Below are 17,553 nucleotides of genomic sequence, written 5' to 3'. Positions count from 1 at the left end.
TGTCAGCAAAATATTTTCGCATTAGGAACAGAAAGTTGGTGATTGAAATTTCGTAAATACATCTTGCCGCAAAGAAAACTGCCTTTATTTCCGTGACTGCCACCCCAACTGGCGTATCATATCAGTGACACTTCACCCCTATTGCACTATAACACGAAACGGGCTGACCTTCTTTGCACTTTTTCGAAGTCCTACGTCAATCCTACCTGGTAAGGATCCCATACCGCGCAGCAATATTACAGCAGAGGACGGACAAGTGTAATATAGGCTGTCTCTTTAGTGGGTTTGTCGCATCTTCCACATGTTCTGCCAACAAAGCGCAGTCTTTGTTTCGCCTTCCCCACAATATCATCTATGTGGTCTTTCCAATTTAAGTTGCTCGTAATTGTAATTACTAGGTATTTAGTCGAATTGACAGCTCTTAGATTTGTGCGATTTCTCTTATACCCAAAATTTATCGAATTTCTTTTAGTACCCATGCGGGTGACCTCACACTTTTCTTTGTTTAGTGCTAATTGCCACTTTTCGCACCATACAGAAATTTTCTCTAGATCATTTTGTAATTTGAATTTATCGTCTGATGATTTTACTAGACGGTAAATTACAGCGTCATCTGCAAACAATCTAAGGGGGCTGCTCAGATTATCATCTAGATCATTTATATAAATGAGGAAGAGCAGAGGGCCTATGACACTACCTTGCGGAATGCCAGATATCACTTCTGTTCTACTCGATGATTTACCGTCTATCACTACGAACTGTGATCTCTCTGAGAGGAAATCACGAATCCAGTCACACAACTGAGACGATACTCAATATGCAAGCAATTTGATTAATAGTCGCTTGAGAGGAACGGTATCAAAAGCCTTCTGGAAATCTAGGAATATAGAATCGATCTGAGATCCCTTGTCGACAGCACTCACTACTTCATGGGAGTAAAGAGCTAGCTGTGTTTCACAACAACAATATTTTCTGAATCCGTGTTGGTTATGTATCAATAGGTCATTTTCTTCAAGGTGATTTATAATGTTCGAGTGCAGTATATGCTCCAAAATCCTACTGCAAATTGAGGCCAGAGATATGGGTCTCTAATTCAATGGGTTACCCCTATTTCCTTTCTTCAATATTGGTGTGACCTGTGCTACTGTCCAGTCTTTACGAACAGACCTTTCGTCAAGTCAGCGGTTGTATATGACTGCTAAGAAAGGCGCTATTGTGTCTGCATACTCTGAAAGGATCCTGATTGTTATACCATCTGGACCGGAGAACTTGAATTTCTTACGTGATTTGAGTTGTTTCGCAACACCTAAGATATCTACTTTTATGCCACTCTTGCTAACAGCTGTTCTGGTTTCGAATTCTGGAATATATACACGAAAATTAAGGGATAAAAAATCTGTTTTAGCAAACAACTTATACATTTTATCCAGGTGATTCGGATTAAATTATTTACGCTTTTCAAAAACAAAAGCCAAACTGTGTTTCTTAACTCTTGTACAGAACTCGTGGGCCCAGAGGGAGCACAACTACCAGCAAATCCACTGCCCTTCTCACCTAGACTTCGAAAATTTTCCTTCGCAATACATGCGCTTTGTCTTCACCGATAAAAAGAGCTCTTCCATGGCTGGCTTTCCTGCTCTTCGTTCTTTTCTTTTTATTGCCATTTTTTCCTCTTGGGCTGCTTTCCGCTTTTCCTTCTTTTTGTTTTCTTTTTCTTCCCTTTCTTTATTTGCCGCTGTGACTGTTATTATGACTTGCCGCCTTGGAGTCCTTTTTCCGGCAGCAGCGTCTACGTTTTTCTCTTACAGAAAGTGGCCAGAAGCCACCGCCGAGAAGGTCACTTTGCTCGCATTGACGCCATTACACAAGAGCTGTATACCCTCTAACAGTATGACCGAAATTTCAATAACTGAAGTATAATTATCGACTAAAGATACGGAACTTTTCAATACAATTTCGTTAAAAAAGACGTTAAGTCACATTCCCTCTTCTAACAACCCTACCACAACAAAGGTCAAAATTTAATAATGATTGTGGTGTTGCTCACGCTGCTAAGTACTGCATTTTCGGGCAACAACATAGTTATTATGTGGCAGGTGTCATTAGAGCACAGTTAATAAAGTCATTTCATGTAATAATCAATAAACTAGGCACTCATCTTTTAGTGTTTCCCGCGTTGGTCTCGTTGTAAAATCATGGCTCAATCGTCGAAAATCTAGGTGGTGATGATTCCAAGCTCGGATGCAAAGAGGCCTAGGTTTTATTCTGCTATATTCAAAAGTTTTGTAGATGCGCTTCACAAACCATTCTTGAAGATTAAACCTATCAAAGTTAGCATCATGGTGATCTAAAAAAATAATCAGCACTTCGAATTTAAGTTACACTTCCTTTTTATTTCTTTTATTGCAATATCACGTAACACACAAAACATCACTTCACAATACAAAACATACTTGAAAACATCTTCCTAACTGTTAAAGTTCACATTATATAAGCGGACTATAATACGTGTCTTTCCAACATGACGTCCAATACTTCACTTTCTCAAGGTCCGACTCTCTAACTAACAAATCATCGCTTACGCGCCCAAAAATCAGAGTTACAAGTACGACAAAGATCATAGTGACAAAAGAAAGAATACACTTAAGAATAATATCATTGCAATACAAACATATCGATGTATCGAAGTACCTCTACAGTAATTGAATCAAATCTGAATGTTGTCTCAGAAATATGTTAACTACTTTACAGAAACACAGTAGAATATTGCTGGTATCGACAGGTTCAGGTGAGCTGCCGTAATGGTTACGTAATTCAAGTACCATTACACTTTCCACAATACATACAGAAACTGACTACTTACCTTATAGCAGGATAACTACAATCCAGAAAAATTATTATAACTCAAAGGAGCGGCACAGCAAACAGATCAGATTTCACGGGATGACTGGGCCCCACAGGCAGAATGAGTTAAACCATTTCCCGCGCCTTGCCGAAGCCTTATAGCCCCTAACATCCCAACGGCCGCTTTTCCCGCCATGGCCACTTTTTCCACCTCCCTCCTACGTTCCTCTGTTGTATTCTGGCGACCGCCGGTAATGTACTGTGTCGTGAAAAGAACTTCGAACCACCGGAATTCCATAATCTGAGCACGTAAATCACCGAATTAGAACCGGATTTTTTTTTCTATTTCGTTTACCCTGCACCAAATTAGTTGCGTAAACCGGACTTTCGTTTCAAGGGGCACAGCAAGGTTTTGTTTCCGTCGCGGAAAGGCTGCGGTCAGCCAGTCTAAAATACCAGCTGCCAGGTGGTGACGTCACAGGCGCTTGGCGACGCCGCCCGCTAAATTAAACGCGGGGACGCCGCTCCACGCGGTCGTCAGCTGTTCGCAGGAACCTGCCTGTGAGGTGGCGAAGACCCCTCATCTCTGTCGGCGAAACATGATTTCACAGGTTTCAGAGATTAAGTCGCTGTTACCCATCTACAACACAGGATTATGTTGTTGGCTTACAAGCAATCGTAAGTGTAATATTACCACGACCTGAAAATGATCTCTGACTTGAATGACGTAGGCTGACAAAGTTGCACCCAGCAACAGCAGGTGTGAGCAACCTCCGCGCCCCCTCGTAGAAAGAAGTGTACCCAGAACCATATCCCGTGAAATCTCATAGTTTAATATCATCCGCTTGCTCAGGACTGGCTTACGCTCTTGCGAACGCCCAACTGAAAGGGGAATATTTTGACTGATGCGCACTTTTATTTGAAATAAGATGCTTTATAGCTCCTACGGCGCAACCAGTGGTAAAACAATTGAAGGTTATTGTAATAATTCCAGTCCCCAAAGAAAGCACGTGTTGACAGATGTGAACATTACCGAACTATCATTTTAATAAGTCACGGCTGCAAAATACTAACACGAATTCTTTACACACGAATGGAAAAACTGGTAGAAGCCGACTTCGGGGAAATCAGGTTGGATTCCGTAGAATTGTGGGAACACGGGAGCCCATACTCACCCAACGAATTATTTTTAAAAAATAGATTAAGGACAGGCAAACTTACGTTTCTAGCATTTGTAGACTTAGAGAAAGCTTTTGATAATGTTGACTGGAATATTCTCTTTCAAATTCTGACGGTGGCAGGGGTAAAATACATGGAGCGAAAGGCTACTTACAATTTATACAGAAACCATATGGCAGTTATAAGAGTCGAGGCGCATGAAAGAGAAGCAGTGGTTGGGGAGGGAGTGAGACAGGGTTGTAGCCTATCCTCGAAGCTATACAATCTGTATACTGAGCAAGCAGTAAATGCAACAAAAGAAAAACTCGGAGTAGGAATTAAAATCCATGGAGAAAAAATTAAAACTTTGAGGTTCGCCGATGACACTGTAATTCTGTCAGAGACAGCAAAGGACCTGGAAGTGCAGCTGAACGGAATGGACAGTGTCTTGAAAGGAGGATATAATATGAACATCAACAAACGCAAAACGAGGATAATGGAATGTAGTCGAATTAAATCGGGTGTTGCTGCGGGAATTAGATTAGTGAATGAGACACTTAAAGTAGTAAAGGAGTTTTGCTATTTGGCGAGTAAGATAACTGATGATGTTCGAAGTAGAGAGGATATAAAATGCAGACTGGCAATGGCACGGAAAGCGTTTCTGAAGAAGAGAAATTTGTTAACATCGAGTATAGATTTAAGTGTCAGTAAGTCGTTTCTGAAAGTATTTGTATGGAGTGTAGCCATGTATGGAAGTGAAACGTGGACGATAAATAGTTTAGACAAGAAGAGAATAGAAGCTTTCGAAATGTGGTGCTACAGAAGAATGCTGGAGATTAGATGGTTAGATCAAATAAGTAATGAGGTGGTATTGAACAGAAATAGGGAGAAGAGAAATTTGTGGCACAACTTGACTAGACGAAGGGATCGGTTTGTAGGACATATTGTGAGGAATCAGGGAATCATCAATTTATTACTGGAGGGCAGCGTTGAGGGCAAAAATCGTAGAGGGAGACCAATAGATGAATACATTAAACAGATTCAGAAGGATGTAGTTTGCAGTAGGTACTGGGAGATGAAGAATCTTGCACAGCACAGAGTAGCATGGAGAGCTGCATCAAACCAGTCTCTGTACTGAAGACTACAACAACAACACTGCTACAACCACGGAGTGTCTGTCGAAGGTAGAGAAAATCTTTCGTTTCTCTACGATGTAACTTTGACTCTAGTCCTTTTGGACTTTCTATATTCGTTAACGAAGCTAGAAGACTTTAGTAATGCACTTAAATATGTTTCTAAACAATATCCCTAGTTACATCTATCGCAGCATACTGCATATTTTGTAATGTAAAAACATGATATTGTCGTGAATGTAAATTATTTGCACATCGAAACGATGCGAATAATCATGAAAGAAAACGCACAATACACTGGTGTGATATTTTACAATCTATATTATTTCATGTTACAAACCGACTTTCTGCTATCACGCCGTCATCAGATAAAAATATAAATGTGTGTGGTTGCGAAAGTTTTGTATGATCAAGGATTTTAAACTAATGCATCTACAGAGGACTTAGTTGGTTTCCAAAGATGACAGTTGTTAATTTTTGATTAAGACTAAAACGAGAGGTATTCACTGAATGTGTGATGTAAACCTAACATAAAACATTTCACCAAACTATTCTGGTCTTCAAAAGGTCCAATATTACCAACAGATAAGGAATAGATGTGTGACTAAGCAGGTAAGTGAAGTGGGTATGATTATAGGCTGTACTAAAAGTCCCATTACCCCCCATATAACTGTGTACTACCTGCTTTTTCTTGTTGCAGGTAATGCTGCTTTATGAGAAGAATGACTGATGAACCAATTACACCCTGAAGCAATGAATCGTCGTGAGTACCTGGGCTCATGAACGATCTCACACTGGGGACAACACAGAGAGAGAGATTCGAAGCGATTTCACCACTAGATTTAATATGGCTGCACCACCGAAACCAGCAATATTAAGTTGGGTGAAGAAGCTGTTTGAAACTTGTTCCGTAAAAGACGAATCACGCTCTGGAAGACCGATAAGAAGAGCAGGCACATGGGCAGAAGTTGCAGCGTCAGTTCGCCGAAAAAGTCGCTACCCAAGCGATCGCGAGAAACGAACGTCCCATTAACGACTTTACAGTGACATATGGGAACAGTCCCTCGTTTGGAAATGAACTGAGTGACCAAACCTGGTGAATCTACGTGACACCTGTGCGCAGATACTGGAGGTGTTCCACGACACAATTCCATGGAGATGGAGTAAACGGTGGCCTCCTCTCATCAGATCCACGCTGTTGAAAGAACATTTCGTACAGATGTGAGCAATGTAGAGGGGGGGGGGGGGGGTAAGGGGTAATGGGACTTTTGGTACAGCCTGCATAGTAACTGAAATAAACAAAAAACGGTTTGTGTGTCTGATCATTCAGTACTAAGGTTGGGCAAATAGACATATATTTATTAATTTCCTTATTTCAAGGTAGTTCATCTTCGTCCCTCTGTGAACATGATGTAGGACTTTATGCTGTACTTTGTAACTATAGCCTTCTTCACGCAGGAGGTCTGCAAAAGTAGGGCGTCCTTTTCTAAGTATCCAGCTTCTATGGTGTTACTTCAAGAATGTGCATATTGCCCTGCCAGTCTGATCTATATAGAATATACGACAATTGTAAGTGATTTTCTATACTGCATTCTTCTCGAAGTTGACGTGCTGTCTTTATGATTGGGCAAATGGTGACTAATATTGTTATGGGCATAAAATGATGTTTTAAGGTTTTTGTTTTAAGATCTGTATAAATGGTGCACTATTCCATATTTAGAAAATAACTCTAAATATGGTCAGAGAGGTCTAAATGGGATGGCAGAGAGGAGAAGCTTGTCTGCATTTGATGGATCCGACTTTACAATAACAATAATGGTTTCGTAGATTCATCTGGTTTTTTATGACAGCGCATTTTTTCCTACATAGTGTTTACTATACATACACATCTTTCTGTCACCTAGACTATATAATTTGAAAACTTCCTTTTATCAAGGATAAGTGTATAGCATACAACATATTACGTGTTATTCTTGTACATTTTTGCCCACGATAAATTTTTACCTTTGTAAAAGATTGTGATTTATCTGACCAGTTGTTCGCAAGTCTAGTAACACAGAAGATATTTTGGTATCAAGAGTGAAAAGCTGGTCTAAGTGGGTTTGACATCTAAAGTAGTTCTCAAATTATCAAAAAGTTAGTAGGTGGATTCTGTGTGTCTACACTTTCAAAACACTTTTTACTTGGCACGACGACAAAGTGAACTGAAGGAAATAAACTTGTATTTTTTGTGTAAAACTAGGTTCACGATTGTAAGAAAAATTAATTATAAATCAGAATACGACACGTTATCCTGGATGGAAACGCAATTTACACACAGAAGTGATGTCTGATGTGCCCTAGGACCACTGCTGTTCATATCATACATTAATGGTTTACTGGATAATACGTGTTGTAACGGCAGATTTTTCGCAAATGACGCCATTCCTTTTGAGTAACATGTATTTGATAACAACTGTAGTAATTTCCCTTACATCGTGCCTCAGTGTTAGCCTAGCGGAAAGACTGACAAATAGCTCTGATAGTTGTTGAATTGGTAATTGGATATCTGAAAACAGTCAGTACGTAGCTACACGTAAATGTTTGAAAACATTCGTGTAATGTTCGGACAAATGATACACGAAGCTAATGAACTATTTGCTTGTTGTTTCGGTGCCCCAGGTCGATGTGAGGCGCACTCTGGAAGAGCCCTTTGTCCTTTCGGACAGCTGACCCCTGACCATTTGCAAAATTAGGAACGGTCCCGTGGGACGTGACAGGTCAGAAAGCTAGCAACGGTTACTGTGAAGGCACGCGTTTACTGTTCAAAAAGGGCTCCAGTACGATAGTCAGAACGATAAAAAGAGCATGCAGCTCTAGTTTGCTTTGACAGGTGGCTGTCACAGGAAATCCATTGACATCAGCAACTCTGACAAAGTGCCGACTGTTGTGACCCAGCACATGGGAACAATCGTCTCGGAAACAACGGAGACAGTAAATTGTTCGCTTTATTGTATTGGTTAAAAACAGTCTTGGTTGCAATTTTAGTTTTTTTTATTTTTTAACGACGCGTTTCGCCTTATTTAGGCAACTTCCGGTTATCTTTTTTAACGGAACGCGTTATGCAGATCTTGGTGCCTCTCGCGTCCATCTAGAAAAGATAACCTGAAGAAGCCTAAGTAAGGCGAAACGCGTCGTTGAAAAATAAAAAACTAAAATTGCAACCAAGACTGTTTTTAACCAATACTGTTAAGCACTGGTTTTCTGTGTGCCACATATGGATTGGAAGAACTGTTCTCTTGTTACAGACATGAACATCTATGGAATAGTGGTTGAAGGACGGTGAAAACACGACTGGCGACAAAGTGTTGGACATAGACATATCACAGAACGAGGGTGTCAGATGCGTTCCCGCTCTGTGGAGTTGGATACGTGGCAAAAGAGTAGAATGCTGATGCAGGTACAAGCGTTTCGAAGAACAATGCTTGTAAGGAGTATTACCATCGCTGGTGTTATGACGAAATAAGTCGTCATCTTTACAGGTCGCTTCTTTCTGGAACTTAAGAAGCGGTAGCGTGCAGTCGCTTCATGCCTAAACTGCCTGGAAAATCTGCTAAAGAGCTGATTATGACTTTAAAGTATTGCTTTAGTTTTTTGGAGTAAAAGTAGTTTATGACTCGATTGATTCGCTGAAAGACGTGCGTAATTGGCAATGAAAATTGAGGAAGAAACAGTATCGTGACTGTCGGTCAGTAACTTTCTTTGGCGGCATATATTACTCTTTGAAAAGATATGAAACAGCTTCCGTGAACAATAATGGCTCTGAGCACTATGGGACTTAACATCTGAGGTCATCAGTTCTCTAGAACTTAGAACTACTTAAACCTAACTAACCTAAGGACATGACACACATCCATGCCCGACGCAGGATTCGAACCTGCGACCATAGCGGTCGCGCGGCTCCAGACTGTAGCGCCTAGACTCGCTCGACTACTGTGGCCGGCCTTCCATGATCAGTGAGAACGTGTTAAAGTAGTGTGGTAATGCGATGCAGCAATGATTACTTCAGCATGAAAGTTGGTTAAGCTTAACTATTAATGCAAATGTGGATGAGCCTAGGTATTGTTAGAGAGTGTTACATGCTGAAAGGATAATAAAACCGGGGAATGATGATTTGTGCAGGTATTATTTCAGTGACATGTTCCCATTAATTTAATTGAGAAACCTTAAACCTCGCAATACCAGGGAGGGGGGTAGCGGAGAGAAGTGACTTCCTGCCCACCTTTTGAAAATATTATAATCTAATCACCTACTTCACATTTTAATGTTTTGAAAAAAAAAATTGTTTTTAACGAAGTCTTTTATCAGATTCCTAATTTTATTCGACTGTGGATCAATGGAAACGTGTTGCCTGGTCGGATGGATCACGTTTCTTGTTACACCAAGTCGATGGTTGGCAGTATTATGCTGCAGGGACATTCTCCCGGACTTTCATAGGTCCCGTAGAAATAAACAAAAGCACCGTGACAGCTGTGAACGTTATTGAGGACCACGTGCGTCCTTTCATGCTTTATTTCTTCAGCGAAGGCGATGGCTTCTTCCTATAGTATAAATATCGGTGTCCCAAGGCCGTAATAGTGATCCAGTGGTATTAGGAACGTGATAATGATGTTTTGGCCCCCAAATTCGCCTTGTCTGAATTCGATGGAACACAACTTGGGCGCGTTTGGGTGACTGTACAGAGTCCGCTAATGTACGGTTCATGATTTACAGTAATTGTTTCGACTGGGCATAGGAATCTCGTACTACACACCTCCGAGGAGTTGTTGAGTCAATGACGCGCCCCGTCGCTTCTGCAGTGCGTTCCATAGGTGAACGAAGACTCCATTAAGCAGGTGGTTGTATGCGGCTGATCATTTGTATGCAGTAGTTTCACTGATCAGTGTATATTGCAGACGGGTGAAAGACTGTTATTTACCGGGCGAATAAGTCAACAGCTTATGACATGACCCGTGAAGTACAAAATTTGCGTGTACGAGTTTATGCCTGTCACAGTTTCATACTTTCTGGAAGATTCATGAGAGGGAAGTGGATGGAATATAGGAGGGACGTTCAATAAGTTACGCAACACATTCTTTTCTGATAGCGGATTAGTTTTATTCAGAATTCTGATACTCCGTATTATTCCGTTCTCTTTTGGTTACAAAACCGTGTTTTTCAACATAATCTCCGTTCTACGTGACGGCCTTATGTCACCTTACTGGGAGGGCCCGTGTGTCCGCATGGTTCAGCTCCACCGGTCGACGTCGCAGCCCAACGTCTTCCTGCATCCATAACCTCCGCAGCAGTGTCACCATCAGCCTCTTAAGGCGCTGTCAATTTCGCACAGACGGTCCGTCGGTGAGCTTTATGGTTTTCTTTCAGGCGCGAAGAACCCGGCTGGCACACACCTCTTGAGAACCCAAGTGTTGGACGAGTATGTCATCACTACCAACAGAGACGTCCAGTTAGGTAGCGAAGAGCTCGATTGTGATCCGTCGATCACCTCTAATGAGAGCGTCCGCACGTTCCAACATCGCACGAGTCACAGCTGCGTGCGGCCGGCCGACACGCGGGAGATCGGACAGATTTGCTCGACCTTGTTACGATGATGACAGATGCCTCACCCAACGACTCACCATGCTTTTCTTCACTGCCGGGTCTCCATAGACCTTCTGCAAGCGTCTATGAATATTTGCGATGCTTAGGTTTTCCGCCAAAAGAAACTCAATGACAGCTCTATGCTTGGAACGCACCTGCGTGACAGTCGCCATTTTGAAGACTACATATAGCGCCGCCACCTATCAGAACTTCACAGAACTGTAGAGGCAGAAGCCTAAATAATCCACGATGTCACGAAAGAAATTCTGCGTTTTTTCAACCGAAATTGGCTGAGAACTAATGTGTTGCATTACTTATTGAAACGCCTCTCGTATATTCAGTGGCTTACAGGTATTGCTAAGAAATATTTTAAGAGGACGAATCATTCTTTATTTTCCTATCGACTATCGTATGCGGATATAATGATTATTTACAGCAATTTTAATAATTTGAGAGTGCAGTAGGGTAATACTTACTTTTCGGCACTAACCACTCACGCGATAGAAGCCGTATTTTGGAATTATGAACGTCCCATCGCTGTATTTTTCCCTACACGTCTGACTCTCCACGAATCATGAAATAGCCGTGTTTACTCAAAGTGAATTACCACGTCGTGTGTGACACGCACCAGAGAAAAAAATTAATATATGCCAACAGTTTCTGAGCAATGTTTGATGAACATAATCTACGAAGATTGATCACAAAACTGTAAATAATAATCGAAATCACGCTTAGAGAAGAAATTTGCTCAACTTGAAAAGCAGCAATCCTCAATAAGAAGCTGAATAAAAGTACTAGCTACATTGTTATCCCTGTCGGTAGTCAGCACCGAATACTCTGTAAGCACTCACGTTAGAAGCAGGAGGCTGAGCTACACTATGAAGTCTGTTGGGGTGGTAATTTCCTATGGCAAAGAAAGAAATTACATTTTTAGTAATCCATCTTTTTCCCTTAACTATTTTATAAGGGAATAAAATTGCTCAGAAAAATATTTCAAGCACCTTAAGATAGGCAACCCAACGTACATCATCTGCCGTCATTTTCTTTGAAACACAGTTGACAGTTTCTAAGAAGTTTTAAATGATTCTGTACGGCTTGCAAGTGCTAATCTTTGCGTTTTATTATAGTTTTTATGTTAACGTTTTGTAGTACAAAACAAAAACTGATAGTAGCGACCGATACAGAACGATTAACGATGTTACTTAATAGTAACAATGTTGAAGAAATTCGTGTTAACTGTTAATTTGTTTCGTTCTGAATTTCCAGAAGCACTTCAAAACATATTTCAGCTGTAATTTTCCCTCGTGTAGATTAATATGGAAGCAGATGGAGCACGCTCGTCCTTCTGACTCCACAGGTGAATTTGCTGGTACCTCAACAGCGGACGTGTTGGAAGTCCTGTAGAATTATTGCTCTCTGAGTGGAACGATATTTCTAAGAGTAATATGTTCTCAGCGAAGTGTTGAACTATGCAGAAAAACCTTCCGCTTTTAACATCTCTGCGTGGTTCCCTTTATTTCCCGTCAAATATATTATTCCAACATCTTACCTCTAGATCGCACTGATACGAAAGGAGAAATTTATAAAATTTCCGATCAATTCGAAAAATACAGTTCAGAATAAACCAAACATACTGTACAACAGCGATTCAGTGACTATATTATTTACCCAGTCTCTTTTGATCATTATGAATTGTAAAAACGTTCGCAGTCACATGTTTTGGGGGCTCTGCGGTGAAAGCGGCAGTGGAAATACGAGCAGTAGACAACGCAGTGAACCAAGATGAAGATTTCAGTTCTGACAATGCTTAGAATCCTCTCGGATCTCGTATACGTTCTCCTAATTGCTATTCTATATTTCATATTACACTGAGTAAGTTTCGGATGTGGCACATATTTACCGAGATCTCTAGCGTAGCAAATAGTGCACCGCTGCTGCTAAAGAGCATAAACCTCTCCGATTTACAAAAAGTGGAAAAAAATAACGAATCCACAGAATGACACACGAATCTGCTGAAGTTGCCAAACTAGGATTCTACAGCACATTAAATGCTCCAATATTATGATGTCTCTGGAGACAAAGAGGCTCCTGTATTGTACTCACACACGTAATCTTGCAAATTGTAGACGCAGCCAAACATGTACATTATGTCTTCCATGATTCTATGCCATCGGCCATTGATTTTTATTCATTAAAAAAACACGAAGACTGAGAATGATGGAAACGACAACTTACTAAAGATATAACAGTTTCTCAGGAAATATTGTACTAGAACAGGTTGCTTATAGCGCTTACCTACTTATGACCTCTGGCTCAGCTGCTGTAGGTCCTCAGTTTGATATCGTAGCGCCATTTTGGGAGCCGAGTAAAATTCCTGAAACAGAGAGCAAATTTTTTTCATATTTCATTTCGTGATACAGATTATTCGCAGAAACAACGAAGGTCATCCTTTCCTGCAAGAAAACGAGCAAGGAAAACCTTCGCAGACAAGTAAACCCTGTAAGCCCACGCACCAAGAAAGCCATAATTAGTCCCACAAATGCTTATTCCCCAGACGGTAGTACGTGGTAACCAAATATATTTTTAAAATACTATTTTTAATACTATGGCTCCAGATATATATATATATATATATTTTCAATTTCATCTCACCTAAAATGGAACGTTCTATCCATGTAATCAATCCTTAATTAGTCTCTGGTGCCACTGACGATAAGCAATTCAGACAAATGACAGTAAAAACTTTCGAAATATGGTGCTCCTGACGAATGCTGGATATTAGGTGGTAGATCGGATGATTAATGAGGAGGTACTGAATCCAACTGAGGAAAAATAAATATATGCCTCAGCTCGACTACAGTAAGAGATTGGTTGTTGGCACACATCCAAAGGAATTAAGGATATGCCAATTTGCTAATGGAGGGAGGTGTGGGTAGTAAAAATTGTAGAGAGAATACAGTCCTCAAATAACGTAAAGGGTTCGTGTTTGTTGGTTAGCTGGTTGGTTGTGTGTTAAAATACTGAACAGAGAGACCATCAGTCCCTCGATCAAAGATATTTCATCTGCACTTAGCGACATCCACCAGAAATTTGATTGAACTACGAAAGTACGTTTGTTGTTGTTGTGGTCTTCAGTCCTGAGACTGGTTTGATGCAGCTCTCCATGCTACTCTATCCTGTGCAAGCTTCTTCATCTCCCAGTATCTACTGCAACCTACATCCTTCTGAATCTGCTTAGTGTATTCATCTCTTGGTCTCCCTCTACGATTTTTACCCTCCACACTGCCCTCCAATACTAAATTGGTGATCCCTTGATGCCTCAAAACATGTCCTACCAACCGATCCCTTCTTCTAGTCAAGTTGTGCCACAAACTTCTCTTCTCCCCAATCCTATTCAATACCTCCTCATTAGTTACGTGATCTACCCACCTTATCTTCAGCATTCTTCTGTAGCACCACATTTCGAAAGCTTCTATTCTCTTCTTGTCCAAACTAGTTATCGTCCATGTTTCACTTCCATACATGGCTACACTCCATACAAATACTTTCAGAAACGACTTCCTGACACTTAAATCTATACTCGATGTTAACAAATTCCTTTTCTTGAGAAACGCATTCCTTGCCATTGCCAGTCTACATTTTATATCCTCTCTACTTCGACCATCGTCGGTTATTTTACTCCCTAAATGGCAAAACTCCTTTACTACTTTAAGTGTCTCATTTCCTAATCTAATTCCCTCAGCATCACCCGACTTAATTTGACTACATTCCATTATCCTCGTTTTGCTTTTGTTGATGTTCATCTTATATCCTCCTTTCAAGACACTGTCCATTCCGTTCAACTGCTCTTCCAAGTCCTTTGCTGTCTCTGACAGAATTACAATGTCATCGGCGAACCTCAAAGTTTTTACTTCTTCTCCATGAATTTTAATACCTACTCCGAATTTTTCTTTTGTTTCCTTTACTGCTTGCTCAATATACAGATTGAATAACATCGGGGAGAGGCTACAACCCTGTCTTACTCCTTTCCCAACCACTGCTTCCCTTTCATGCCCCTCGACTCTTATAATTGCCATCTGGTTTCTGTACAAACTGTAAATAGCCTTTCGCTCCCAGTATTTTACCCCTGCCACCTTCAGAATTTGAAAGAGAGTATTCCAGTTAACATTGTCAAAAGCTTTCTCTAAGTCTACAAATGCTAGAAACGTAGGTTTGCCTTTTCTTAATCTTTGTTCTAAGATAAGTCGTAATGTCAGTATTGCCTCACGTGTTCCAACATTTCTACGGAATCCAAACTGATCTTCCCCGAGGTCGGCTTCTACCAGTTTTTCCATTCGTCTGTAAAGAATTCGCGTTAGTATTTTGCAGCTGTGACTTATTAAACTGATAGTTCGGTAATTTTCACATCTGTCAACACCTGCTTTCTTTGGGATTGGAATTATTATATTCTTCTTGAAGTCTGAGGGTATTTCACCTGTCTCATACATCGTGCTCACCAGATGGTAGAGTTTTGTCATGACTGGCTCTCCCGAGGCCATCAGTAGTTCAAATGGAATGTTGTCTACTCCCGGGGCCTTGTTTCGACTTAGGTCTTTCAGTGCTCTGTCAAACTCTTCACGCAGTATCTTATCTCCCATTTCGTCTTCATCTACATCCTCTTCCATTTCCATAATATTGTCCTTAAGTACAGCGCCCTTGTATAAACCCTCTATATACTCCTTCCACCTTTCTGCCTTCCCTTCTTTGCTTAGAACTGGGTTGCCATCTGAGCTCTTGATATTCATACAAGTGGTTCTCTTCTCTCCAAAGGTCTCTTTAATTTTCCTGTAGGCAGTATCTATCTTACCCCTAGTGAGACAAGCCTCTACATCCTTACATTTGTCCTCTAGCCATCCCTGCTTAGCCATACGAAAGTACGTAGGAATGGTTAAATCCATGTATTGAAAGTTCGCAAATCTTGCATGGTGCCCCAAAATAGCGCAGTTTCATTGGAACTGTGCAGATATGTATTATTGTCCTGCAATTGCAAGATATTACAACATGCAAAGGAAGAAAATAATGAAAAGTGCTGTTGGCAGTGTGGAAAATAAACAAGTGATGGCGATTTAATTCTTATAATTAATTGGTGAGTAATGTGTTTTCCATAGGAAACATTAAATATTAGATCCGGTAGCATCAAAAATATCAATACACAGCATTAAACCCAACAATGTCTGACAATTCTCAAAGGGTACGTAAATGTTTGGTGAATGAACCGATATCTAACTGCGAATTGCTGGAGATTTCTTTTGCAACTATGACAAAGGTCTTATGTAAAATCGTTAAGTGGGTTTACGGATTCCAAATTCAAATTCAAATGGCTCCGAGCACTATGGGACTTAACACCTGAGGTCATCAGTCCCCTAAACTCAGAACTACTTAAACCTAACTAACCTAAGGACATCACACATATCCACGCCCGAGGCAGGATTCAAAGCTGCGACCGTAGCGGTCGCGCGGTTCCAGACTGAAGCGCCTAGAACCGCTTGGCCACACCGGCCGGCTTTAAGGCTTTCACCCCGTCATTTGTTGAAGATGGCAAAACGTAAGCCGAAGTTTTAAATTTCGCGTTCAAGAAGTCGTTCACGCAGGAGGCTCCTACAGTCATACCGTCGTTTGACCGCCCGCAGCTCGTTGTCGTGCGGTAGCGTTCTCGCTTCCCACGCCCGGGTTCCCGGGTTCGATTCCCGGTGGGTCAGGGATTTTCTCTGCCTCGTGATGGCTGGGTGTTGTGTGATGTCCTTAGGTTAGTTAGGTTTAAGTAGTTCTAAGTTCCAGGGGACTGATGACCATAGATGTTAAGTCCCATAGTGCTCAGAGACATTTGAACCATCGTCGTTTGACCATCGGACAGACTCCCATATGGACAGTATAGTAATAAGTAGAGACCGGGTTATATGCATATGCGTGTTGCATATGCATTTGCATATTCGGCTATTTTTCACCGGTTATTGCATATTTTAACTGAAAACTAGTGACGATGCATATTTTCGTTCTATGCTTATAATATTTTAAAAGATCTAGTTTTTATGTCTCACAGATGGACCGAGACCTAGAACTGCGTGCAATCGCTAACCGAGAGGCCACTGCCCAGTCATGACAGAAGAGGAGCAAGAACAGGCGCACAGAGTCAATGCTCCTGCGTCCGCGCCCGCGTCCGCGCCCCCGGTTAATCCCCCCCCCCCCCCCCACCGCTGTCAAACTTTAAGCGTCAGCAACAATTAAATTAAACCACGCAAGCTTTTAGTCGCACGTCCATCGTTTCAGTTTAGCTTTCCATTTACTTGTACACAGTTGAACGTGTTTAGTGCACGTATTGTGTAGCGTGTTGTGCGCCGTGCCGCCCGAAAAAAGAAACGTCGTTTTGTAGATAGCTGACCATTCTCGAACATTTACATATGACAGAACTGTTTTATCTTGTCCAGTTTGCGAGAAAAACGTTTCGTGCAAAAAAAAGTTCAAGACAGGTCTTCCTATCGGAGGAATGCAGAAGAAAGGACTACGTTAACTTCTCGCAACAGCCAGTTGTAATAGCAGGCATTTGTCCAAAGGTAACCAGAAAAGTCGGTTTAACATGGATCTAGTGAAGAATTCATTGCAAGCAATATTCCTCTTCACAAACTTACAAACCCTGTCCTCGAAGGGTTCCTGCGCAAATATTGCTTAAATCAAAATATACCAGATGAATCAACATTGCATAAAAATTACATATTGACAATTTACGTAAATTTTCTGGACGAAATACGCAAAGAACTCAAGG

General features: G+C 41.1%; 1 protein-coding gene across 1 annotated transcript in view; it reads right to left on the bottom strand.

Moving 5' to 3' along the window:
- The window catches only part of LOC126175053 (serine/threonine-protein phosphatase rdgC), a 1,927,531-nt gene that overhangs the window by 1,589,258 nt on the left and 320,720 nt on the right, over positions 1–17,553 (bottom strand). Inside the window, exon 2 of the mRNA XM_049921565.1 lies at positions 13,050–13,128. The gene's annotated coding sequence lies outside the window, so the exon portion shown is untranslated. The remainder of the gene's footprint in view (positions 1–13,049; positions 13,129–17,553) is intronic.

Source organism: Schistocerca cancellata, chromosome 3 (assembly GCF_023864275.1).
Source record: "Schistocerca cancellata isolate TAMUIC-IGC-003103 chromosome 3, iqSchCanc2.1, whole genome shotgun sequence".
Taxonomy (NCBI): domain Eukaryota; kingdom Metazoa; phylum Arthropoda; class Insecta; order Orthoptera; family Acrididae; genus Schistocerca; species Schistocerca cancellata.
Note: the sequence above shows the minus strand (reverse complement) of the source record. Positions and strands in the feature narration are given on the sequence as shown.